General features: G+C 45.2%; 1 long non-coding RNA gene across 4 annotated transcripts in view; it reads left to right on the top strand.

Moving 5' to 3' along the window:
- LOC139014966 (uncharacterized) overlaps positions 1-27,630 on the top strand; it is a 40,940-nt gene that overhangs the window by 3,523 nt on the left and 9,787 nt on the right. For 2 of the 4 annotated variants that reach the window (XR_011472389.1, XR_011472390.1), the window contains exons 2-7: positions 9,608-9,673; positions 9,789-9,847; positions 14,028-14,152; positions 23,288-23,453; positions 25,442-25,604; positions 26,117-26,441. This is a non-coding gene — a long non-coding RNA (uncharacterized lncRNA). The remainder of the gene's footprint in view (positions 1-9,607; positions 9,674-9,788; positions 9,848-14,027; positions 14,153-23,287; positions 23,454-25,441; positions 25,605-26,116; positions 26,442-27,630) is intronic. The other 2 variants (XR_011472391.1, XR_011472392.1) reach the window with 2 other exon arrangements.

A 27,630-nucleotide genomic window follows, 5' to 3' on the forward strand; every position in this document is an offset into this window, starting at 1 on the left:
ATTGATTTTCATTGTGTTGGTAGCAGTTCTATTCGGCTAACGATCAAAAGCTCAGTATCTGGGGCCCAAGAGTCTAGGTCACATCCCAGCTCTGCAACTCACTAGCTGTGAGGCCTTGTGGGTAAGACACACTCACCTGTGCCTCCATTTCCCCATCTATAAAATGGGGATAATGTGCCAAAGCTGGTTTTTGCTCAGTGGATAGTGTCAGCTTGCAGACTAAAGCAGTGGTTCTCAACCTGTGGGTCGCGACCCCTTTGGCAGTCGAACGACCCTTTCATAGGGGTTGCCTAAGACCATCCTGCATATCAGATATTTACATTACGATTCATAATGTAAATCGTAGCAACATTACAGTTATGAAATAGCAACGAAAATAATTTTATGGTTGGGTCACAACATGAGGAACTGTATTTAAAGGGCCAGAAGGTTGAGAACCACTGGACTAAAGGGTCCCAGGTTCAATTCCTGTCAAGGACCCTTGCTTGGGTTGCAGGCTCGATCCCCAGTAGGGGGCATGCAGGAGGCAGCCGATCAATGATTCTCATCATTGATGTTTCTCTCTCTCCGTCTCCCTTCCTCTCTGAAATCAGAAAAAATATATTTAAATAAATAAATAAATAGGGGATAACGTGCTAACTAAATTAGTAAGCAGATAGTAAACTGAGGTTTAAAATGAATTAATTTATCTAAAGTGCTTACGACGGTGCCCAGCAAATAGTAAAGTTCATGCAGCATATGTGTTTGGGTGGGGCGCCCTCAGCCCTGTCTCCAGGACCAGGTAACATGTCGCAGGCTTGGCCAATGAGCATTTCCTTGTATCTGGCCCTGGGTGGCTCAGAAGTGGGCAATGTGACCAAGGCTGGGCTTACCCGCCATCCAGCCTGAGACTTGCTGGGACTCTCAGAGAACCTGAGTGTCCGGGAAGGAGAGAAGCCAGCGTTCCTGTAGGTCATCTTGTCCCAAGAGGGCTGAACCAGCAGCGAATGGAGCCGGCACAGGTGCGAGTGGAGGGGGAAGCGGCCTCCTACGTGCCCTGTGACCACCTGGACCCAGCTGGCTGGGAATTTTTAGTTATTTGAACCATTCAATTCCCTAATTAGCTTAAGCCGGCTTGAGCTGCTTTTTTTTTTTTTTTTTTTTTGTCCCCTGCAGAAGAAAGACAATTCTGATTCCTTCCGTCTGGACTGGTCCCTGAACAAAGAGGGTGGGAAGTCGCACTGTGTGTGAGTCCCTCCGTGTGCTGAGTATGGGACAGAGCAGCCGGAGGCAGAGGGGCCGGGCTCCAGGTGGCTCTGCTGTCCCTGGGCTCCCAGGACCTATGGGACACCAGTGTAACCTGATCATACATTTCCCTTTCTCATTTAAGCTGGCTTGAGTGCCTGTGAATTCTAACGGCCAGTGTGTTTTCTGTTGTTTGTCTTTAGGAAGTAATGTAGACGAATACAAACATTCTGTTAGGTCCTTGTATATAATTTGGTGATGGCTAACTTTCTATCCTATTTGCCAAACAGCAACTTTGATCCTAAGAGACGGGCCTGTGTGTGAAAGACAAATGTCTCCTCTTCATACTCACTGTCAGCAGATAACCTGAGTTAACACAGCAGATGAGTTGGTGAAATGGAAGCGTGATCTCTGGCTGCACCTTTCCTGTCCATTCTAGAATGAAGAACCGGCCCCTGCTCGTCCCCCCAGCACCTCCACACACCCAGCCTGGGAGTTCTGTCCCCTCCCCAGTCCTGAAGAGGCTTGTCCCCAACCTGTTCCTTCAACGACTTCTTTTTGCCAAACAACTCCAAGGGTCCCCTGTTACCTCAAAATTCAGGGTTTTAAGAGTGGTGCATGCTTACTGCCTTTGGGTTTGTGGGAGAGGAACAACCTTTCTACCCGCAGGGTTCTCCTGGCTGGTCTAATAAGCACATAGACATGAGACAGAGCAGCAAGAGAAAATAACCAAGTTTAATACATACATATGTATGGGAACCTTACACACACGAGAGAGTCAGAGGCCCCACATGCGCCAGAGGTTCAGAGATAGAAAGGGGGACTGAGGTGTTAAGACATCTCAAGTTAGGGATGAGGTTGGGTGCTTTAGGGACCTCAGAGCATCGTTGCAGGATGATAAGAACAGATGCTTAGTAAATAGACATTTTTGTGCCGTATAGATTAGTCACGGCTCCTAATTTAAGTCCTTCTCAGTCAGTGATGGCAAACCTTTTGAGCTCGGCGTGTCAGCATTTTGAAAAACCCTAACTTAACTCTGGTGCCGTGTCACATATAGAAGTTTTTTGATATTTGCAACCATAGTAAAACAAAGACTTATATTTTTGATATTTATTTTATATATTTAAATGCAATTTAACAAAGAAAAATCAACCAAAAAAATGAGTTCGCGTGTCACCTCTGACACGTGTGTCAGAGGTTCGCCATCACTGTTCTAAGTACTTAAGAGAGGAGAAGTTTCTTGAGCCTGTGGCTAATGCGCCTTAGCTCAAAACAGTCTTCATGTCAACTCCTGCTGCTCTCTGGCCCTACTGAGATAATATCTCACAGCTACTTCTGGCCAACGCCTGGGTCCCAGATAACAGGCATCCCGGAGGCATTGGACTTAAAGAGGCCCTTTAGTGAGGGGGCTTTTGTGCTGGGTGTTGGGGCACCAGCCTCTGGTCTCGCCCCTCTCCATCGCCTCCACTCTGCCTCTCGGCTCCCCTGGTTACTGCAGCTCCTCAGAAAGCTGGCCTATTCTTCCTGCACTCTTGCCTGCTTACCCCCTTTCCTGCAACTTCAGCTTCAGCATGTTCCGAAGTACCATCTCCACTCTGGCTGGTGTGGCTCAGTTGGTTGGAGCGTCGTCCCATACACTGACAGGTTGTAGGTTTGATTCCCAGTCAGGCCACATACCTAAGTTGTAGGTTTGATCCCGCACCTATGGGAAGGCAATTGATCAATGTTTCTCTCACATCAATGTTTCTCTCTTTCTCTCTCTTCCCCTCTAAACGCAATTAATATGTCCTCTGGTGAGGATTAAAGAAACAAAAAACTATCACTTCCACACAAGCCCAGTGCTCTGCTGAGCAGCCATAAGGGTGCAGTGAAAGAATGGGGACTTTGAGATTACACAACCTGACCCCAGCCCCACTTCTGCTAGTCCCTCATCATGAAACCCTGGGCAAGTCACTACAACTCCTTCACTTTATCGGTTTCCTTATCTGTAAATGGGAGTCAAAGGACTGATTCCACCCCGTCTACCTCCTTTTCTGCCTGTATGACCACGACTAGTGAATTCTGTGTCTCGCTTTCGTCATCTGCAAAACAGGGATCTTACACTGTCAACGTAAGAAGTGTTCAAACCTGCAGAGGGTTTTTATGAATTTATTTGAGCCAAACTGACAATGGTCAGGAAGCAAAATCTCAGTGGATTGAGAAAACACTCCAGCGAATGGCAGTTATTTCATACATTAGAATAAAGGGGAAGGGACACATGAAATCCATGGGTGGTGGATTAAGAGAGGAAGGAGAACGCAAAACGGGGAATCTGGGACTGGGTAGAGAGTAAAATGACGGGTACAGGATAGTTCATGTACAGCACAGACAGGCGGTATTCAGGGGACAAGATAACAGTGAGGGGTTCTGTGTGATCTTAGGCTCTGGTTCGCTGAGTTGTGCTCTGAGGGGCCTGGAAAAGGAGGTTCCTCTGACATTTCAACGGTGATGTTATCTTAGATGCAAAAAGGCAACAGACGGGCTCACTGAAGGTGAAGATGGACCTTCGTCGAGGAGGCCCTGGGCCTAGGACGTGGCTCCCTGCCATGCCTCGTGTTTATTGGGAATCTTTATGTTCAGATCATCACTTGTGGTTACCTTCGGCCTCTGGGTTTGTAGGGCTGCCCTGCAGGCCTCCCCTGAGCGTGTCAGGTTTGGTAGGTGGCCCCGTCTTTATCCACACATGGCCCTGCCCGGCTCAATGTCAGTGCTGAGACCAGTGCTGGGCGTACAAGAAGCATTTACTAAATATTTGCTGCTGCTTAATTCCTCCTTGTTGTCTGCTGCTCTAGCTTTTTCCTTGTCAACAAGATTTGTAACCTCCCTGCCTTTCAGTGCCCATATTTTTCTTTTTAAAAATTATTTCTTTTAATCCTCACCCGAGGATATGTTGTTATTGATTTTTAGAGGGGAAGGGGGAGAGAGAGAGAAAGAGAGAGAGAAAGAGAGAGAGGAAGGAAGGAAGGAAGGAAGGAAGGAAGGAAGGAAGGAAGGAAGGAAGGAAGGAAGGAAAGAAAGAAAGAGAGAGAGAAAGAGAAAGAGAAAAACATGGTCAGTTGCCTTCCATGCGTGCCCCAACTGGGGAATCAAACTCTCAGCCTAAGTATATGCCCTGACTGGGAATCGAACCTGCCACCTTTTTTTGTGCACGGGACACTGCTCCACAAATGGAGCCACCCGTCCAGGGCTCAGGACCCATATTTTTCAGTCTGTTCACTCACTGCTCAGGTGGCTGTGGTGACCAAAGTGTCTTTAAGGGACCGGCCTTGGTAGTCATCCCCCCTCCCCCTGGAAGAGCCCCGATTGTCCCTCTACTCAGCCTTCTCCTTGACTCCTCCACAGCCCAGGCTGCTTGCTCTGGGGCCTGCCTCAGGTCAGAGGATGCTGTGAAGGACTTGATCACTGCTCAGCCCATGAGGTCAGTGCATGTGTGGCCTGGGGCTGCCATAGCAAAGTACCACAAACTGAGTGGCCCATAAAACACAAACCTATTCTCACAGTTGTGGAAGCCAGGAGTCTGAAGTCAGGGCATAGGCAGGGCCATCCTGCTTGCAAAGATTCAAGGGAAGAATCCCCCCTCGCCTCTTCCAGCTTCTGGCTGTCCTTGGACTTGGCTTATGGCCAAGCTCTTAACCCAAGCTCGGCCTCCATCCTCACTGGCAGTCTCCTCCCTGCGTATCTGCATCTCCAACCTCCCGCTCTTTATTAGGACACTAGTCAGTGGATTCAGGGTCTCTCCTAATCTCTTCTATACTTCATTCCATCCGCAAAGACCCGATTTTCAAGTGAGGTCGCATTCATGGTGCAACATACCATGTCAGGGGACGTAATTCAGCCCACAACAGTCAGAAACCAAAACAGACAGGAGAAATAAATGAGGGGCAACATTTTAATGAAAATACCTTTTTTTAAAAAAAACACACAAACACTATGGATTTTCTTAACCATTTTAAAGTGGAAACCAGTATAGGATAGTGGTTGGGAGCATGGTCCACTGAATCATATAGCACATGAGTTTACATCCTGCAAAGATCACTTTCTTGCCTTTTGTAAAAACAAGAGTAACGCCCATGTCATTGGACAGTTGGGAGGTGGTGGTGGTAAATGAGCAAGTGGGCAACACAGAGTTTGTGTTCTGATTGGGCTCTTGGAGGCTGGTGCCCTGGCGGGGGTGGGGGGTGGGGGGGGGGTGGGGCGTCACTCAACCTCACTCAGCCACAGTGTCCCATCTGTAAGATGCCGTTGAAACAATCTCTGTAAAGGGAGATTTGGGGGAGGCCCCAGGCCTGTGTTCTGGCCAGGAGGATGGCGGCCATAATGCCCCTGCCTGAAGGCCCCCCTCCCCAAGAGGTGCACAAGCTGGAGGCGCTGGTCCCAAGTCACTGGGTTGTGACAGGAGCAAGAAATAACCCTTCACTGGGGTCAGCCACTGAGATTTGGAGCTTGTTCACTGTCGTATGTAGCCTGGCCTGGCCTCACTAACACGCAAGGGCAGGTCCTCTGAGTGCAGTGGAAGGAGGGGGTTCTAAGGGAGAGGCATTGGAAAGATTAGAAATTTAAAAGATTAAAGGGTTAGAGTTAGAGTAGGGCGGAGAGGGGAAGGCCATCCAAACAAGGGAATAGAAAATGCAAATGCTTGCAGGCAGAAGAGAGAACCCATCCAGAGAGCACCCTTGAGCAAGGGGAAATCAAACCCAGGACTGGAACTGTTAAGTACCCATGTCTCCATCTTCACTACCAAGTCTTCTGTGCGAGTCCAGGAAACCTTGGGAACCCCAGGGGTGAGGCCGACTGCCCTTGCCGACACTAATGTGCAGCCAAAGAGTTATTGTCCTCAGGATATTCAAGAAGCTTAAGGAATAACGCTCAGTGGGTGCCACAGAAGGGTAACTATATATCGCACCCTGGCATAACTATTCACCATTTTTCTAAGTTCTCCTCTAGCTTCTCAATGTCAAAGTTCTCATAAGACCTCACTACCTGGAGGGAAGGACAGAGCCGCCCAGTACTGCACGGAGGGACTGTGCGGCATAACAGCAGCATTTGGACTTCCTGTTTTTCCGGTGCCATCAGGCTCTCACATCTGCGTGGCAGCTGCTGCCCATGCTCTCGCTCACCAGCACAACAGAAGCAGCAGCTTGGGCAGAAGTTTCCAGGCTTGGGTTCGGGTGAGGTTTGCAGTCACAGCTGTGCTCTTCAGAGAAGTGCTGAATAAATATTTGTTGATGAATGTGTGGGTGTTCAGAACCAGTCCCCCCAAGATAGGCCTCAATGGTATACAGATTACTTTGCGCTAAGGGCAATTTTAGCTTCAAATGTTCGATAAACTTCTGCCCCTCCCTTTCTTTAACTGTCCTAGAAGAACTTTGGTGCCTTGCCCATCATAAGAGATGAGCAGAGATAACTTCTTTTGACCTCTCCATAGGGCAAGACAAAGTTCTGTTTATTTAGCCTCTGCTCTTCCTACAATGACCCTTTGGAACCCCCAAGGCACCTCCCTTCATCCCTAGCTCAGGTTGTCTTATATGTCCATGTTCCCTTTCTGTCTCTGCATGTGGGGTCTCTGACTCTCGTGTGTGTGGGTTTCCCATACATATGTATGTTAAAACTTGGTTATTTCCTCTTGCCGATCTGTCTCATCTCATTTAATTATCGGCCAGAAGAGCCTTGAGGGTAGAGGAAAGTTTGTTCCTCATCCCCAAATGCTGAGATTCAGTACCATCACACCAAATTATTGCCCACCTCACTGTAAGAATTTTTAAGTTCAAATTCCACATAGTAGATGCCTTTGGGTCAACGATGCTGAAGAATTAGTGGTCACTTTCATTTTTTGTACATGTTTCATTAAGCTGGGGGGTCAGTAAAATCCACAAGTGTGCTATCCATTTGGGCAAGAAGCTATTGACTGTTCATCTTTTGATGCTGCCAAGAAAAGGGATGGAGTTGTTACCTGTTCAAAGTCCATGTGCCTGATGCTTCAAAAGGCCAAAACCCAAAATGTCAAAGGTTTGGAGTAAGGAAAGAGTTATTGATTCTCAAGGTGCCTACCAAGAAGATGGGAGCCCTAGTGGTACCTCAAATTCCTCTTAAGAAAGTACAGAGTTCAGGCTTCTTTTATGTCATGGGAAAGAGAAATGGGAGTGGTAAGAGGTGACTGACCATAGCAGACATCTGGGTGCCCCTGGGGTCTGAGGAAGATTGTCCTAATTGATGTGAGTCAGAACAAGTTCCTGTAAATCTTTGCTAACCAGTACATACTTCCTTCATCTCCTCGAGCTATAAGCAGAATTCCTCTAATGATTAGCCTGTCTATATGCAAGACTGAGCAGAAGCCGTGAGCCTGAAGGCCATGGAAACAAAGCAGGCTTGAACAAGATGCAGAGGCCAAGCATTTCACTGTCTCAGAGCCATTTGCCTTTTCATACTCTGCATGTTAATTTGTGTGTAACTAGAAAAGTGTGTTTCATGTTAAGTCAGACCAAAAGGTATCATCAAAAAGAGAGCAGTAAATTATCAATTAAAAATGCTAGCTTTTAGTTCTGAAATAACTCATGTACGTACAGCAGGGCCCCTCCTCAGATGACACAGGGCGTTTGGAGTCCAGCTTTTCCTGATGAGATGATGGGAGTGGATGCCTATGCAGATGATATCAGGGAGGATGCAGCACCGAGGGGCCAGGCAGACAGCCTTCGGACAGCCTTGGCCTAGAGTTATATTTTGTTTGTTCCACACCAACTTGGCCCTAATTGTGTTTTGTTTGGTTGGTTTTATTGTCAACTTTTAAAGAGTAGAAGATGTCAGGTAAAAATCAAGATATCTGGCTTTCCTTGAAATTTTGAAATAACTGGGGAGAGTGGGTCCAAATGCCCACAATGGAGGCAGAAGAAAGTGAAACAGGGAATCTCTGGGACTGGAACAAGAGCAAAATGGAGAGCCCGGCCAGTGTTGCTCAGTGGTTGAGCACCAACCTATGAACCAGGAGGTCAGGATTCGATTCCCAGGCAGGGCACATGCCAGGTTGCAGGCTCCGTCCCCGGGAGGGAGCGTGCAGCAGGCAATCAATGATTCTCTCTCATCATTGATATTTCTCTCTCTCTCTCCCTCTCCCTTCCTCTCTGAAATCAATAAAAACATATATATTTTTTAAAAAGTAAAATGGAGCCCTAGCCAGTTTGGCTCAGTGGATAGAGTGTCGGCCTGTGGACTAAAGGGTTCCTGGTTCGATTCCGGTCGGGGGCATGTACCTTGGTTGCAGGCACGTCCCCAGTGGGGGTGTGCAGGAGGCAGCTGATCGGTGTTTCTCTCTCATCGATGTTTCTAACTCTCTGTCCCTCTCCCTTCCTCTCTGTAGAAAATCAATAAAATATATTTTTAAAAAAAGTAAAATGGAGAGACACTTCTTTTACATTGGTGGGAATGGGATAGTTAATAATGGACATTTATAGCACAGCGAGATGGTATGGAGGAAGTAAGAGAGCAATGAGCAGGGTCTGTGTTCTCTGGCACAGCTCACCTGCCCGGAAGTGTCTGGGAAAGGAGAAACTGACATTTCAAAGGTATAGATCTTAGATGCAAAAAGGCAGTAGACAGGCTCACTTATGGTAAAGATTGACCTTTGTAGGGGAAAAACATTTGACCTTTGTCTAGGAAGCTACAGGCCTCGGATGTGACTACCAGCAATGAATTGCTTTTAGTTAGGACTTTTTATGGTCAGACCATCCTTTATGGTTACATTCTCCCCTCCCCTGAGCTTGTCAGGTTTAGTATGTGCACCCCTCCCCCTTTCTTAAAGAATAGTTTATTGACTGAGAGAGAGAGAGAGAGAGAGAGAGAATCAATGTGAGAGAGCAATATTGATCGGCTGCCTCCTGCATGCCCCCCACCAGGGATCAAGCCAACAACCTGGGCATATGACCTTGACCAGGAATTGAATCAGCAACATCCCAGAGCACTAGATGACACCCGACCAACTGAGCCACCCTGGCCAGGGTTGTGGCTCCTTTTTTGTGCAGACTTCTCTGAGAGCAGGAGCAGCCTGAGGACAGTGAGGTGGCCAAGGAAGGCCACACTTTTATTTTTTAATATGTGTTTATTGAGAGAAGAGGGGAGAGGAAGATAGAAAATCAATGACAGCAAAACATCGTTTGCCTGCACTTTATCCGAGGGGCCTTCTTGATTCCTGATCTAGTGGTGATGCCACTGGCAGGCAAATTAACCCACACCTGCACAGGGTCGTATCACTCCGTAGCCCAAGAGATCAACTATTGAAAGCTCCTTAATAGGAAATGTTTTTAGAAGGGCGTATGGAGAATCAGAGGGGCTAAATATAAACCTGTATTTACAGAACTGAATAAGCAGAAAGAAAACCTGAATAGAAAGAGCCGAATGGAGAAACTTTCTCCTAAAACAGGTTTGTTTGTTTGTTTGTTTTCAGCAGGCGGGAATGTGCGTTCTGCTGTATATGTGAATTTCTGGAACACTAGAGTGACCTGTAATTTTTTAAAAATCTGCTAATGATGCTACAGGTACTTCTGATGCAGTTGAATTATGGAAGAACCTGAAGCTGTATCCACTTCCATTAGAGGTAAACCCATTTGGTTGCCTTATAGACTTGGAAATGATCAAATAGAACACAGACTTTCTGCAATAGAAGTTTTAAATTTAAGACATTTTAAAGAGTAAGATTTAAAGAGAGAGACACAGCTGGCAGTTCTAACGTTCCTTCTTGCACAGTGATTTTTCCTCCGGGCTCCCCCACTTTCGAGCTAGGACAGTGGGTTGTCTCCTGTCTGAGCAGAGGTGCGTTGTTTCCAGTTTTAGGGAGGCAGACTTCCTCCACCATGACCAGCTGGCGTATAGACCAGCACTTTCTATGGGGTGCATAGAGGGCACTTTAAGCTGCTAATCAGTAAACAGAATGCAGTGCCCTCTAATATACCTTTATTTATTCTATTTACTTTTTGGAAATGTTGGTTGTGACTCAATAAACTTATTTTTATGTGCCACTAATGGGCCCCCAAAAGTGGGTCTAAACCATTCTGCTATGAGACAGTATGGGTTCAACTTTTTGTTTTAGGAAAAAAACAAAAAATATTTGGAAAATTTATCAAAAACAATGTATATACGTTCATTAGCATTTTTATGGGGAACAATCGGATGGTACAGTGTAGGCCAAGCAAGTAAGTCAAACAATGTAGACATAAAGATAAATAATAAAATATCTCTGAGCAGAGTCAGGAATGGGGCTCCATGAGGATGCTTGCTTATTGAGATGCAGGAGAAATAAAATGGGTGAAGGAGGAGGAAAAAGAAGCACACCGAGAGGAGCGGAGACAGTAATTTCAAGAAAAGCTGTGTTTGCTGAAACCAGTTTGGCTCAGTGGATAGAGCGTCGGCCTGCGGACTGAAGGGTCCCAGGTTCGATTCCGATCAAGGGCATGTACCTGGGTTGCGGGCACATCCCCAGTAGGAGATGTGCAGGAGGCAGCTGATCGATGTTTCTCTCTCATCGATGTTTCTGACTCTCTATCTCTCTCCCTTCCTCTCTGTAAAAAAAATCAATAAAATATATTAAAAGAGAAAAGAAAAGAAAAGCTGTGGGCCAATTTTCTGGTAACCTTATCACCTTCCTCTTATACTTAAGCTTCATTCTGGTGTTCTAATGCAATATCCAATCAGACTGACGTTTGATTTGGAGGGATGATGACCCAATCTTATTTTGTCTTGATGACATTTTGGGAGGAGCTAAATATCTCTCAGCTCGACCTAAGAAATAATACTAGCATTTTACAATGAAAGTCTAATTGGAATGTGAATAAAAGTGCTATTGGCTAAGGGCCTCTATCCACTGCTTATGTCTTATTTGAAAATCTGACCCAGGAGAACCAAGATGGCGGCGTAGGGAGCGGACCTGTGTGTGCTGCTCTCTCACAGCATCATTGAAACTATCAACTATGAAGTAAACAACCGCCACTCAGAACCATGGGGAAGTTGGCCCAGTGGGAGATCTACAACTGGAGGAAAAGAAAGAAGCGCAGTGAGACTGAGTGGGAGCTACGGAGGCACCAAAACCAGAGCCTATCCCAACAAATTGCAGACTTCAACTGCTCGCAGCCATGGGAGACACACTCAAGAAGCAGACCCAGGAGAACCAGGATGGCGGCATAAGGAAGAGACCTGTGCGTGCTACCTCACACAACAACATCGAAACTACCAAATATCAGACAAACACCTATCATACAGAACCATGGGAAAGTTGGCCCAGTCGAAGCTCTACAACTGGAAGGAGAGAAAGAACATTGAGACTGAGTAGGATGTGACACCAAGTACAGAGCCCAACCCAACAAACTGCAGATTTCAACTCCTCGCATAGAAAGAAGCGCATTGAGACTGAGTAGGATGTGCAGAGGCACCAAGTACAGAGCCCATCCCAGCAGGCTGCAGATTTCAGCTCCTTGCATCTGGGAGGGATGCAATCGGGGGGCAGAGTCGGGTCCGGGGCCGGCCAGGGCTGGGCCTGACTCGGCTGGCACTGTGGAACTGCTGTACCAGCAAGCGCACAAACATGCCCACTGGTCCCAGTCTCTTGTGGGGCGCTGGGGGACAGCAGACAGGCAGTCTGTGCACTTGGTGGAGGGCAGGAGTGCTGGATGTTCAACCACCAGGAACGCCTGGAGATTTTGTCTGGTGGGGAGCCGCCGGCAGCGGACAGAGGGCCAAACTTCCTGTTTCCCCGGTAAGGCTGGGATGGCCCCGGTGAGGTCGGGATGGCCCCGGTGAGGTTGAAACGGTCCCGGTGTGGTAGGGACGACCCCGGTCAGGTTGAAACAGCCCCGGTGTGGTAGGGACAACCCCGGTGAGGTTGAAACGGCCCCCGTGAGGTAGGGATGACCCTGGACAGGTCGAAACGGCCCCGGTGTGGTAGGGACGACCCCGGTGAGGTTGAAACGGCCCCCGTGAGGTAGGGACGGCCCTGGTGAGGTTGAAACAGCCCCCATGAGGTGGGGACGACCCCAGTCAGGTCGAAACGGCCCCGGTGTGGTAGGGACAACCCCAGTCAGGTTGAAACAGCCCCGGTGTGGTAGGGACAACCCCGGTGAGGTTGAAACGGCCCTCGTGAGGTAGGGACGACCCCGGTGAGGTTGAAACGGCCCCCGTGAGGTAGGGACGACCCTGGTCAGGTCGAAACGGCCCCGGTGTGGTAGGGACAACCCCAGTCAGGTTGAAACAGCCCCGGTGTGGTAGGGACAACCCCGGTGAGGTTGAAACGGCCCCCGTGAGGTAGGGACGACCCTGGTCAGGTCGAAACGGCCCCGGTGTGGTAGGGACAACCCTGGTCAGGTTGAAACGGCCCCGGTGTGGTAGGGACAACCCCGGTCAGGTTGAAACAGCCCCGGTGTGGTAGGGACCACCCCGGTGAGGTTGAAACAGCCCCCGTGAGGTAGGGACGACCCCAGTGAGGTTGAAACGGCCCCCGTGAGGTAGGGACGACCCTGGTCAGGTCGAAACGGCCCCGGTGTGGTAGGGACAACCCCAGTCAGGTTGAAACAGCCCCGGTGTGGTAGGGACAACCCCGGTGAGGTTGAAACGGCCCCCGTGAGGTAGGGACGACCCTGGTCAGGTCGAAACGGCCCCGGTGTGGTAGGGACAACCCTGGTCAGGTTGAAACGGCCCCGGTGTGGTAGGGACGACCCCGGTGAGGTTGAAACGGCCCCCATGAGGTAGGGACGGCCCCGGTCAGGTCAAAACGGCCCCGGTGTGGTAGGGACAACCCCGGTCAGGTTGAAACGGCCCCGGTGTGGTAGGGACAACCCCGGTGAAGTTGAAACGGCCCCCATGAGGTAGGGACGACCCTGGTCAGGTCGAAACGGCCCCGGTGTGGTAGGGACAACCCCGGTCAGGTTGAAACGGCCCCCATGAGGTAGGGACGGCCCCGGTTAGGTCAAAACGGCCCCGGTGTGGTAGGGACAACCCCGGTCAGGTTGAAACGGCCCCGGTGTGGTGGGACAACCCCGGTGAGGTTGAACGGCCCCCGTGAGGTAGGGACGACCCTGGTCAGGTCGAAACGGCCCCGGTGTGGTAGGGACAACCCCGGTCAGGTTGAAACGGCCCCGGTGTGGTAGGGACGACCCCGGTGAGGTTGAAACGGCCCCCGTGAGGTAGGGACGGCCCCGGTCAGGTCGAAACGGCCCCGGTGTGGTAGGGACAACCCCGGTCAGGTTGAAACGGCCCCGGTGTGGTAGGGACGACCCCGGTGAGGTTGAAACGGCCCCCGTGAGGTAGGGACGACCCCGGTGAGGTTGAAACGGCCCCCGTGAGGTAGGGACGGCCCCGGTGAGGTTGAAACGGCCCTGGTGAGGCTCAGACGGCCCTGGTGAGGTTGAGATTACTCCAGTGAGGTTGGGACAAATAAAGGGGACCAGTATGGACTGATGAACAGGGGTAGATACAGAAGCAGAGCAACATTGAACAGAATGTTAAACTACAGTGGGAAGCCTGGGGAGGGTTGGGGGGGGATTAAGAGACCAACTGAAGGACTTATATGCATGCATATAAGATTAACCAATGGACACAAGACACGGGGCGGGGGGGGGGCGGGGGGTAGGGGCCGGGGGAATGTCAAGGGAGGGAAAAAAGGAGTCATATGTAATACTCTTTGTAATACTTTAAGAAATAAAAATTATTAAAATATTAAAAAAAAAAAATCTGACCCAAATATCTGACAATCAATATCTTTCATCTTGTCATTTTTTTTTTCTTCACAGTTTTGCCATCTGGCTCATTTTACCAGAAGAAAACTTGGTACCCACATTCAGCCAGAATGGCCAGCAGTTCTCAAAACATCTTATTTTCTCTTTGCCAAACACAAAGTAACAACTGATTTCAAAGTGTAAGTACTTAAGTAAAACAAATGACTTGAGGGTGGCATTTTTTTAAGAAAATAGGATTGGAAGAGCATTTTGGTGTCATCAGATATCTCAAACTATGTTCTCAAGTATAACCTAATTTATATTTCTTTGTGTTTGTCCCTGAATTTTCAATGTGATTTAACAAATACCTTTTGAACTCCTGCTACGTGAAATGGAATGAGCCAAGCACTAAACGGATACCAAGCGGAAATGGCTCTAACTCTGGAAGAGTTAGATTTCGGTGGCTTAACCCAGTGGAAGTTAAGTTTACGCCTACTTACCAGCTCAATGATGCTGTTCTAGGTCAACAGGCAGCATTGTTGTATCTGGAAATCCAGGAATAGGGCTCCTTCCATATATATATTGATTTTAGAAGGAAGGAAGAGGGAGAGAGAGATAGAAACATCAGTGATGAGAGAGAACCATTGATCGGCTGCCTCCTGCATGCCCCACACTGGGGATTGAGCCGGCAACCCAGACATGTGCCCTGACCAAAAATCAAACTGTGACCTCCTGGTTCATAGTTTGAAGCTCAGCCTCTGAGCTACATGGCAGGGCGGGCTCCTTCCAACTTGAGTTCCTGCCATGCTCTTTTGCTGGGCAGATTCTTCTTCCTCAACCTGCTGAAGAAGTGGAAGAGTAAAGAAGGCAGTGCATGCTTCTTAAACACCCAGACCAGAGGTGACACCCATCACTTCCACTTACATTCAGCTGCTAAGAACAAGTCATGTGGGCACATGTAACTTGGATGTATGACATGTTGGCCAATGTAGTCCCTTTCGGGGCTATACTTTCCTGCAACAACTTTACACTCGGGAAGGGAGGGAACATGCTTGAGGTCTCTGTCCACATTGTGTAAGATGTGTAGCTTCTACCTTCAAACAACCTTTGCCAGAGCAGATAAAAAAAGTTCACAGGAGAAAAATATTATGGAAGAGGTGGCGTTTGAGATGATCCTCGATTGACAGAATTGACAGGCAGGTTGGTAAGAGAGGCATTCAGCTGGCGTGAGGGCACTAACAAGGCATGGAGGTAGGGAGGGTATGTTGAGTACCCAGTTTCCTGGAACTAAGCTTTGCGTCGGGGAGAGAGCAAGCTTGAAACGTCACCGTTGTGTAAGGCCTTGATTGTCAGGAGAAAGTGAACTCCATGCCTCCGTTATCACGATGGTCATGCATTCTGAACACAGGGCCCCGAACAATGACAGCATTAATCCCTGACAAGTAACAGACAAGACATTCAGTAGGAAGGGGTTTCATTTTCTGATAGCAACAATAATGACCTCATCGTATTGCACTTACAGGCTGTAATAAATTCCAAAATTTTGCTTTTGTTCCCATGTGTCTTGATATTTGGGAAATGCAATCTTCACATTTCCACTGCAGTCTTTCTCCTTCTCCCGGCTTCTCTCACATGGTTATCTAGAGATGCCAGGGGTAGCCTTACACACTGACTCCACAGCCAGTGGTGCCTCCTCTCAGGAGGGACAGAAGACCCTCCCAGGGCTGTGAACTCTGAATGCCGACACCAAACCCTGCACATTCCACCAATGTGATCCCCTTCTCCTTCAGCAGACCACGTGGTCACAATATTAGGCCTGCGATTCAGACCAGAGATTTAACAGGCGTGAATATCTGTTTAGAAATATTCAGGTGCAAAGAGACAGGAAGGGCATATACAACAGCATGGGGAGCCTTAGGAAGGGAACTGGACTAGAAAGTGAACTTTCTCTGAAGGTGTGTAGGTTTCTAACTCCAGTGTTGTGTGAATTGTGACTTTGATGTCTACTTCTCCAAGTCAGTGGTGGCTCTAAAATATACCCAGGTAGAATACTGAAGAAATTCTGAGTGGGGTCGGACCGTTTGCATTGTGCCGATATATCGATGTTGTCTTCCCATTTGGGAACTGGGTAGGGAAGAAAGAAACAAATAGATTTCAGAGAAATGCTGCCTTCATCTCTTCCACAGAAGTCTCACTTGAGGCGCTTGGACCTTACCTGGTACTTTCTTATTCTTTCCATTCCGTTTAATGTAATGCAGTTTTGCAAAACTGTTTTTAAGCCATTGTTACTTCAGTTTAAAATAGTCTATGTAGGCATGATATAGAGTTTAGTTATGCAGAGCTCTTAATATTATATATTTAATCTTATTGGCTTCATAAAATAAAAATTATAAGCAGTAATTTTCACAACAATCAATTTTTTATAAATCCACATTCAAAACAATTTTCCACTATAAAATTAACAAAAATCTTAAGAGATAATATTTAAAGTTGGTGAGGATATTGTGAGATGAACATTCTCATTTACTGATGCTGTTAATTTAAATAAGAACAAACTTTCTGAAAAGCACAGACCTGGGTTGTGGGTTCAATCCCCAGTTGGAGTGCATAGGGGAGGCAACCGATTGATCTTTTGCACATTGATGTTTCTCTCACTCTCCCTCTCCCTCTCTCTCCCTCCCTTCCTCGCTCTCTCTCTAAAATTAAACATATCCTCGGTGAGAACAACAACAACAACAAAAACTTGGTTAGCATCTTGGCTGGGTCTCATTTTCCTCATTTGAAAAGTGGGGATTTGAAAGGGGTTGAAATGTGCTAACAAATCGGAAGGCCGTCCCATGTTGGCTGGCATGGAGTACCTGCTTCATAAGTGATCGTTTTCTCAGTATGTTGGTGGGTTGCGCTGGACCACCGGTTTGCAGTCCCTGGGCCTAGACCCCCATTCTGAACCCTGCAGCGGGAAGTAGAGGGTGACTTTTGTGAGGACTGAGCCACTTCAGCTTTGAGACTTGAGACAGGGGTTCAGGTGGGACCTTGGTGCAGCAGCACGTGTGGCCAGGCCTTCGGGGTTCTCTAGACCATGCTGAGAGAACCGGGCGGCACAGGGAGCCAAGCCGGGCACAGGAGAAACCTGATCAGATGCTTTTCCTTTGTGCCTGCTTGCTCACCTGCCCACCAGACTTTCTTCCTCCTCCCCTCCCTTCAGCAAATAGTTAGCAGTACAGATTATGTGACAGACAGTCTGCGTGCTTGTCATCGGAGTTTGAATGTTAAATAAGCTCTTGGGTCTAATCTTTTAAAAAAACAATTGTTTTAAATTGATTTCAGAGAGGAAGGTAGAGAGAGATAGAAACATCAGTGATGAGAGAGAATCATTGATGGGCTGCCTCCTGCATGCCCCATAGTGGGGATGGAGCCCGCAACCCGGGCATGTGCCCTGACCGGGAATCGAACCATGATCTCCTGGTTATAGGTCAGTGCTCAACCACTGAGCCAACATCGGCCAGACTTGGCCACAATTTTTAAAAAAGAGTTGAAAGCAGCAGGCATTTTAAAGCTGGGAGGGACATGGCCACACCTGCATTTCAGACAGCAGCCTCTGGGGAAAGGATTTCGAGGGTTGGTGGTGGAACGACTGGAGCTCGGGAGGACCTTTCATGGTCCAGACCTGGGTAGATGAGGGTGTGAGGAGCTCAAAGAAACAGGAAGGAGGTGTGACGGCGCCTGGGAATTCAGGCGTGGTTCTTTGTTCCTGAGCATATAACTGTGGACACTGTTTCCCTGGGAATCCTGGGCCTTTTCCAGCTTAGCATGTGGTTAATATTGCCCACAGAGATCATTTGATTCAAGAGAACTCCCTGTCAGGAATCACACTGACTGCTTGTGACTGTTACCCTGTAAAACTCTGGGATGGGGTTCTCTGCTTCCTCCTCCTCCCCTCCCTCTCTTTCTTTTATTTACTTTTTCTTTTCTTCTTCTTTTTGAACAGTAGCATTGATTCCCTTGAATACTATCATTCATATTCAAAGTTGCAATTCTCTTAAAGCCAGTTAGAGAAAGTACCGATTCAGGGAATATCTCTTGAAATTCAGTAACTTTCTATTTCTCTTTCTTTTATCTCCATTCCATGAAATTTCCCAGCAATGATATCATTCTCCAGAAATGCATCCTGAGTGAAACCTTTTTGCATCTCCACAGTTGAGAAAAACAGTGGTAGTGAATGCTTGCTTTGTATAAATGCCATTGACATGTGACTTCTGCAGAGTGCGTCATAAGGGATGAAAGGACAAGGCTACCCTGAAATTCAGGTGCTGGGGTCAAACGGGTACTTTCCAGGGAGGGACTGTGAGGCCTACCACACTCTTGGCACAATTCAAATTTTGACTCAACAGAGTAACATAGTTCTTTATGTCATTGGCTTTGGGGATTATTTGTGAAATGTGGAAATTATTGAATGCCAAAGGCCAAGAATTTCTTCTAAATTAATCATGAATGGCCTTCAGTAATAATGTTGCTTGTTAAAATCACCTTTCATATTACAATTTACAAACCATCAAATCCCTTGATTTTGTCCCTTGTTATTTCATTTACTGCTTCCAAGTTTAGATAAATTATAATTCCTCTGAAGATGTCATAACTGCTTGTTTCTGTTTTCTGCTGCTTTGCTATGACTTGATTTATATATTTAATTATTATATCTATCTAAAGCTTTTTTGTATAAATTAAATTGTTTTTCAATATTGCTAGCAACCAGAAATAAATCCAGAAGGGGTTTTACTTCTCCATAAAGTAGATAATTTGCATATTTTTTAAAGTACTAAATACAATATAAATGTGAGGGAATTTAAGCCAAAGGAAAAAATTTTTTTAATATATATATTTTTTCATTGCTTTCAGAGAGAGAAAGGGAGAGGGAGAAATAGAAATATCAATGATGAGAATGATTGATCAGCTGCCTCCTGCACGCCTTCTACTAAGGATTGAGCCCTCACCCTGGGTATGTACCCTGACTGGGAATTGAACTGTGACCTCCTGGTTCATGGGTTGACACTCAACCACTGAGCCACACTAGCTAGGCCAGAGGAAAAAATGTTTTGCCTTGGAAAATACTTCAAGCACAGTAGTCACATAACTAATTACTTTTAAGGTACGATTGGATAGGATCCAGGAAAACTACCCTTTGTAAAACAGATGAATGTTTTATCTGAAAACTTGGTCCACTTAAGAAAAAAATTAACTACCACGCACTTACGTAGTAGCTATGTTAGTTACTGCGGTACAAATTATATTCAATAGAAGTTTCATGCTAAGAAAAGCCATGAAGTATATAAGATGAGTGCCTTCCTTGTGATTATTCTCTTCAGGAGCTAGAAAATAACTACTTAGAAAGATTTTGCATGAGGGTAATTGTTCTTTAATGGAGAAAAACTAGGGAAATAATTATAAGAATGAAGAAGATATTTCCTAACCATCTGTCACTTAAAAATAAACAAAAAAGGGAAACTAGTAATTTTTCAGAAAGACTTGGAAGTAATACCAGAGGACAATAGTACACATACAAAAGAACTTTCCAAGAAGAAATCAGAGATTATGATATGTTAAAGTTCTTTCTTAGAGCCATCAGCAAGATGTGTTTTACTATTTCGGCCAATCACCTTTAGTTGACATTCCTACATAGCCAAGGTGGAAGGACACACCCAACTCTGATGTCAGTAATTGGAAGCAGGAGATGTCAACAGAAAGATATTTCCTGCTGGAGGGTGGGCGGAGTGGCAGTGGAGAAATTTTTTAATTTCTTACTTTGTTTAATGCACTGAAGAAATAGTAAGCTAATAAAGGACTATATCTATGAGCCTACATGGACTTTATTCAGATAACATTTCATTGATGTTCTCTTCTGCTAGAGTGGTGGTTATTCTTAAATCTGTAGATATCAGCCCCTGCTCTATGCCTATTGGAGGTCTCCAGCTCTGCCTCAGAGGAGCTGCTGAGCTGGGCAGATGTAAGATGGCTCCTCATTCTTTGTCATTCAAGAGGCGGAATCTGTGTCCCTTCCCTTCAGCCTGGGCAGGTTCCCTGACTGCCCTGATCAATAGAATACATGGCAGGAGCAGTTTCAGTGCCTAGGTCTTCATAGGCTGGCCAATTCCACTTTTTGTCTCTTAGAAGGTTCACTCTTGAAGCCCTGAGCCACCACCATGCTGTGAGGCCACCAAGCTAGCCCCATGGAGCAGTCCTGTGGAGAAACAGGCCCAGCCAGCACCCAGCTGTTCTAGCCACCCTCGTCCAAGTGTCTAATCTGTGAGTGAGGAAGTCATCACGTGACCCCTGCCTCAGAAGCCATGTGACTACACCATCAGCATAGTGGTTAGACAATCATATTTTACAATATTTTCAGTACCTACCTGGCACCATACATAGTTACTACAGTATTATTGACTATATTCCCTATGCTATACTTTACATCCCCGCGAGTGTTTCATAACTAACAATTGAATTGAGGTTTTCAACAAACCTCCCAAACCCAGAAAATATGAATAATCAATCCTTCATCACACATTTTCCTTTTACTTTCTATTCTTGAGGTTAAGATTATAGATCCTAGAGCAGTGGTTATCAACCTTCTGGCCCTTTAAATACAGTTCCTCATGTTGTGACCCAACCATAAAATTATTTTCGTTGCTACTTCATAACTGTAATGTTGCTACTGTTATGAATCGTAATGTAAATATCTGATATGCAGGATGGTCTTAGGTGACCCCTGTGAAAGGGTCGTTCGACCGCCAAAGGGGTCGCGACCCACAGGTTGAGAACCGCTGTCCTAGAGTTATCCAAAATAGTATTATATCTAGTTATCTGTAGCCAGAGACATCTTTTATCATTTGTCTACAGAAAACTCTTTGATTAGTCCCCGCCCCCACCCCTCCAAATCGGCACAATAGGCATAATGAGAAGCAGGATGTCAAGGCAGAGATACATAGAAAAATCCTTCTTACTATTTTGTATGTTGGCTGGAATTTATATCTATTTTTTCTTGTCAGTGAAAGCATTTAAAGGTAGGAGTGTGCTTCTTTGGTTATGAGGAATTTCTTGCCTTTTTCAAAAAACTAGGTTCAAGTTTTATTTGATATTGTATTAAGTAATGTTTAGTTTTTAGTTCTAAATATAAGCAGTAACCTTTAGTCATAGAAAATTATAAAAAACCAAGAAAGAAGGGGAAATTCCAATTTGGGGAATGGTGAGCCAACTGTTTTATGGATGCCTTTAAAAAAAAAGTGCTTTGAAGAACTTCTGATAGTGGAACTGGGGGCGAAGGGAAGATAGCTGGGCATTCCAAAGGTGGGAAGCGGTGGGGTGGAAATAAAAATATTCAACATGGTTCACAGTGTTATCAGAGAAACGCGTGGATGGTTTTTCTCCATTGCTGGTGGGAGTGGGGTTCTTGGGGTACCGCTGGAAGAAGCTTTTCCGGAGGCCCCCACCAGGGGATAAGATATAGTAGAAAGCTTTATTTTCGTGGAATTATATCCCTGTGTCTCTAAAGCCCCATTTCCCTTAGTCCAGTCCTGAAAGATGTACAGCTGGGGATTCAGTAGAGCTAAAAGAAAAGCCAGTGTCCAGAGTTTTCGTTCCATGTTGGAAACGGATCGGTACAGCATCAGGCTAGTCGCAGCCCATCAGTCCATTGTGTGACGTCCACATGGCCATGAGCTATGTGGGCGAATGCAGAGGCGCAAGAGAGCAGGCCCCCTGCAACAAAAGTCCCAAGAGTCCTGAAAGCACGAGTGCAAACTTCTTTGTTTAGGAGATTAAATATCTCAGGTCTTCCTGAGCTTGCAGTAGCCATGCCTACTCTGGCCCATAACTGTTCCCAGGTGTGACTGACAGACAAGTTACCTTCCCTATGTCACCTTGACTTTCCTGGGCGATGTTTCTATTATTCCTCATCCAGGCCCTTCTCCAAGAGATCCTGGAGGAATAGATCGGTGGCCGTCTGGGGAGTGTTAACACTGCAGCCTCCAGGCAAAACTGCACAAATGACTATGATAGTTGGCCTTCCCTTTGCTCCTTTCCAGTTATTTGTAAGTAGGTTATTTACTGGGTACGTGGAATAAAGATGGACACAGATAAGGCCATCAGTGAGTTGGGATGAGATTTTGGAGGTCATGAATGTTAAGCTAAAGAATTTGGCATTTATATTCTGCAGGAAGTGAAAATCCAAGTTTCACATTTGTCCTTAAAATCTCAACTTCCGGAACAGCGCACAGAAGCACAATGTCATATTTGAGACTCACTATTTGTTCATTTCCTGTGGACATTTTTGAATATAAAATTGGAGGAAAGACTTGTATTTAAGTTCCTTCCTGATTTTTTTTCCCAATGGGAAGAGGGAAAGTTATACACTTATCTTCTACAATTGAACACAAGCAGAATTCCACATCTGTGCCCAAGAATAAAACGCAGTCACAGAAACAGCACTGTAATTACAAACACAGAAAAAATATTATGTTGCTAGAAGAGCACATTTACAATCAATAAAGATGCTTTGTATTGTTATCTAAAATCTGAGAAGCTCATAGTTTTGATTGTTTGTCCGGGAAGGTGAAAGAACTTTTTAAATTTAAATCTTGGGTTTAGTTTTTCTTTGTCTAAGCCCTGGTCCATTGCCAGTGGTGAGTCAGAGGAGATGTCTGAACTTGTCCATGTGTAGTTATCTGTGTCATGTCTTACCTTCCTTGGATAGCCAGGACTGTTTCTTATTCACCTACTAATTTCACAAGGACCTAGCGAAGTGTTCCTATATAAAGTGTTTGCTGAGTTATATGAAAAGGTTTCCACTATCTGTCAAAAATGTAAGCCAACAAATAGCATTTTGTGATGTGGCTATGGATGTGAACTTTAGGCTGGTGGTTAGAATCATAAGGCCACAAGTAACCCAGAAGTTTCCTTAACCCTTTTCTTTGGGAAGAAGAGCTCAATGAAAGCTATTAGCTGAAGGGGAAAGAAGTTCTGGTAAAGATATCTTTTCAAAATAGTAATAGAAAAGCAAAAACATTCACTGACAGAAAGTGGCTATCATTAACTAAAAAGACAAAATTACGCATGAAATAATAATATCTATCTTTGGGGGTAAGATTGAATAACAAGCAGGATCGCTGAGTCCACTCCCCAAAACCCTAGAAAAAAAGAAAAGAAAAGAAAAAGAAGTTGGCCAGTAAATAATCTGCCAGGAGTGTGGGGATAAGAAAGCTACATATGCATTTTGAAAAATGTCATCCTGAGTGGGAAGGTTTAAGGAGTCTTCTCACTTTTCCTTTCTACCCCACCCTCCACAGGCCACCAGAGTGCTCCTCAGAGGTGCTATATGGATTTCTATAGGTGTTTCTGTTGGCCAGACACCTGGGAATCTAAAGAAGAGAGCATGACAAGTTGGGCAGGAAGTATCATTCATTAAAGTTGTCATTGACACCAGCCTAAAGGGAAGAAAGGCCCTTGTCCTAGGTATGTTTTTGCAGGAGATAAGTTGGTGTTGTTCTAAACCAGTGGTTCTCACCCTTCTGGCCCTTTAAATACAATTCCTCATGTTGTGACCCAACCATAAAATTATTTTCGTTGCTACTTCATAACTAATGTTGCTACTGTTATGAATCGTAATGTAAATATCTGATATGCAGGATGGTCTTAGGCGACCCCTGTGAAAGGGTCGTTAGACCGCCAAAGGGGTCGCGACCCACAGTTTGAGAACCGCTGTTAAACGAAGGAAACAGAAGGGATTCTTGGAACTCTTCCTCTCTGGGGTTCCTGGACATTCTTTATCTTTTCATCATTGTTATATATCCCCTGAACTACTCCATAGTACTGGATTAGACGTGTCATAAAACACAGCTCTTAAAGACACAGATTGATGGTGGTCAGGGTCTGAGTGGTGGAATACATGGGGAGATATAGGTCAAAGGGTATAAACTTCCTGTTATAATGTGAATAAGTTCTGGGGATTTAATACACAGCCTCTATGCGTTCTCCATTTTCCATCCTTGATTATCAGGGTTCTCTCCAGCTAGTCTTCAGTTGATTTTTCAGGGTGGTTTTCTGTATTTTAGTTGTATTTCCAGTTTGGTTCTGGGAGAGTGCCAGTGTCTAATTATATATTTTTAATATATATTTTTTGTTATTGATTTCAGAGAAAGGAAGGGAGAGGGAGAGAGAGAAACATCTATTGGCTGCCTCCTGCATGCCCCCTTCTGGGGATCAAGCCCACAGCCTGGGCATGTGCCCTGACCGGGAATCGAACTGGAGATTTCCTGGTGCATGAACTGGAGAATACTCAACCAACTGAGTCACACCAGCTGAGCTCTAATTATGTTTTTTAAATTTACTGTCAAACTAACTATGACCATAAATTGAAGTGCCATCATTAGAGAACATATTTCTGATCAAATAAGCCACAAATTCAAGTCATCCAGTCAAGCCATAACACACTTTTTTTTAGTTTTTATAGTCATAGGAAGCAATAAATGACAAGGGCTAACATGCAATAAAGCTGATATCAGTCTGTGAGGGAAGCCCCATATATTAGTAGTTACATTATAACTACACCAATCTAATAAATTCAGATGCCTGTTATATGTTAGAATATTTTCCCACTTCATTCCTACCATTCCTGCATGAATCACACTGGTTCATCTGTTATAGTTTAGAAGAGTCTGGCCAATGATCAACATAAACGTAAGTGATAGCACATGTAGACTCATTTCTGAAATAACAGGGAAGATTTATGATCACAAGGCAGTGATACTTGTGGGAATTTCAGTAGCTGTGGAGTTGAGACAGGGAGGAATTGGAATAACAGGGTTAGACCCACCTATTGAGCTAAGAGAAGGAAATTTTAAAGAGAACCACTGGATCAAGATTCTGGCTGAAAAGGGAGAGCTTGAATCACTGAAGGTTTCAGATCACTGCTAGTCTGGATGCCAAGGTTTGCCAATGGACACCTGAGGGCCTTTGGCACTGGGCAGCTTCTGTTGTGAAAGGAATAATAACTCCTTCTCCTTTCCTTAGGGGACCCTCTGAAAGCACTGAGGTGACAAGTGACAAAAAGAGCTTATTTTCTGGCTGGTGTGGCTCAGCGGTTGAGCGGTTGACCCAGGAACCAAGAGGCTGCGGTTCAATTCCCAGTCAGGGCATATGCCTAGGTTGCAGGCTCCATCCCAGGTGGGGGCCGTGCAGGAGGCAGCCAATCAGTTACTTCCTCTCTCGTGGATGTTTCTATCTCTCCATCCCTCTCCCTTTCTCTCTCTCTAAAAAATCAATAAAAATGTATTTTTAAAAAAGAACTTACAAAAATCTTGGTGATGTCCTACACAGCAAGAAACAAATTGTGTGTGTGTGTGTGTGTGTGTGTGTGTGTGTGTGTGTGTGTTGTTTAAAAAGATCATTCCTATCATTGCTCCTTGTTGAGGTGTCATATAATTGAGGAAAACTCCTTTTAGGGATGAAGATAAAAATCAGAACCTAACAATCAGTCGGTGGGTTGCGCTTATCCGTGCCCAGCCCCTCTCTACCTTCAGTTTCCATCACCAATGGGAGGATGTGGGTGCAAATGCCAGAGATCTCGGGCACAGGAGTGGCCACGGGCATGGAGAAGAGGCTCAGGTGAGGGTGCCCCATTAAGGTAGGTTTCATTTTTCTTTCCTGGGCTCTTTGCATAGGTTCAGGACTGGACTTTTTGTGAGGAAAGAAGCTTAATTCATTTCCCTCTTATGGTAACTAGGCAACCACAGCACATCCTTCACAAATTATGTCTTATTGGGCTGAAGCTGCACTTAAGAATTAATCAGAAGAAAAATCTTGGAAAAGATACAGAAAGTAAACCTAGTTTTCTGTTTGTCGTTATGAAGCGTGGTGCTTACTTTTTAAGACTCACATGATGGTTTGGTGTGGAGGGTGGTGAATACAGTCCAGAGTAACTCTCTAGCTCTTTTGCCCACCTCAGCACACATGAAAGATGCTGTTCTTAGAGCAGTTCTACCAGTAAAGAATTTAAGGGAGTTTGATCATGTTATCGAACAGGAAGAGCCTTGGATTTATTTTCAAAGGTGAAAAAATGAAAACCCTTCATGCTCTAAGTATTGTTAATGACTAATCTCTGTGACTCTCCTCAACAGAGATGGCACCACACCAGGTGAGCTAATAATACAGTCTGAGGCACTCTCTAGAAAACTTTTGAAGATTCAAAGTCCAGCTGAGGCCACTCTTCCCACCTCAGAGTTCCAAGGGTTCTGCAGAACTGTTCCCACTCCAAACAGTAGGATTTCCTGAAAACTCCTCCAGCCCCCGACAGGAAATACTACCTAGGTGCCAAAATAGAAGATGGATCTCAAGACTAGAGCAATATGTGTATGAGATGATGTCAAAGAAGTGCTGAGTGACCGTGGGCTGGCATTTTAGTATGGTACAAGGGTGAAGGCCATGACAGAGGGCTCACACCAGGTAAGTAGCTGGAACCAAGACCTCTGCTTAAGAACAAAATCCTGGAAATACTGGCCCTCTGTGACCAGAGCGTCAGATAGACCACATCCTTGGCCTACAGGGAGTTTGTGCCTTGGGCACTTTGTGCATAAGAAGTAATTTCCTTTGAGAAATGAAAACCCCTTGCAAAGAACTTGTATGCATATATGGACACCGACAATAATGTGGTGAAGGTCTCAGGGGAGGTGTGTGTAGGGGGTGGTAGAAGGGGGTTCAATTGGGGGGGGAGGGGACATCTGTAATACTTTCAACAATAAAGATAAGTTAAAAACAAAGAACCATAAAATTTTTCAAATTAAGTTGGAAAGAATTATATGGATTTAATAATAAAAGGCATAAGGTATAGAGATACATTTTTGCAGGACAAGAAATTAAATTATTCTAATGGTGATTTCTGAATGGATAAAAAAGTTTTATAAAAGGTTGTAAAAGTTAAAAAAAAAAAAAAAGGCATAAGGTCTGAATTTGTCTTGTTCACATGGCATGAGAATACCGAGCCCAGATATTAACATAAAAATAGGTTTTGGATAGAAGGAACCCCTGAGAGCTGTGACAGAAACAAACACAGAATCTCTCTCAGCAACACCTTCATGACTCCAGGTCCCTTGCTAAAGATGTGCTCACAATTAAAAATAGATTTCATGAGAGAACAAGACACCATGAGGGCCAGGACACGATAAATGGGAGAATTAGCACCCCAAGAACCTGAGATAATAGAGGGTAAACAAAACAACCAAGAGACAAGAAAATAAGAAAACACAAGGAGGAGAAGATGAAAGGAATGGGTTGCTTAGTAAAGAAAGAGATGTTAGAATATGACATAAATGGACATATATTCCTCCAAAGTCACTAATTCATAATGGATTCAAATTGAAATCAAAGAATTGAAGGTAAACTTGACATTTTTTTATTGTTATACTTTGGAATAAATTATCTGTAGGGTTTATGGAAACTCCATCATGTGGTTCTCATAAGATTATATTTAAAAGCACCTGATGGGTTTAGTTTAGGTCATAAATGCATAAACATTTCACTGATTTTTCAGCTGCTATATGAATAAATTATTTTCATAGAAATGTTTTTCCAGTTTTTAATTTTTTTCTAATTATAAAAACAATCTTTATTATTTGAGACAAATTCTGCAACATGG

Source organism: Myotis yumanensis, unplaced genomic scaffold (assembly GCF_028538775.1).
Source record: "Myotis yumanensis isolate MYYU_CA2020_CCGP unplaced genomic scaffold, mMyoYum1.0.hap1 SCAF_8, whole genome shotgun sequence".
NCBI lineage: Eukaryota > Metazoa > Chordata > Mammalia > Chiroptera > Vespertilionidae > Myotis > Myotis yumanensis.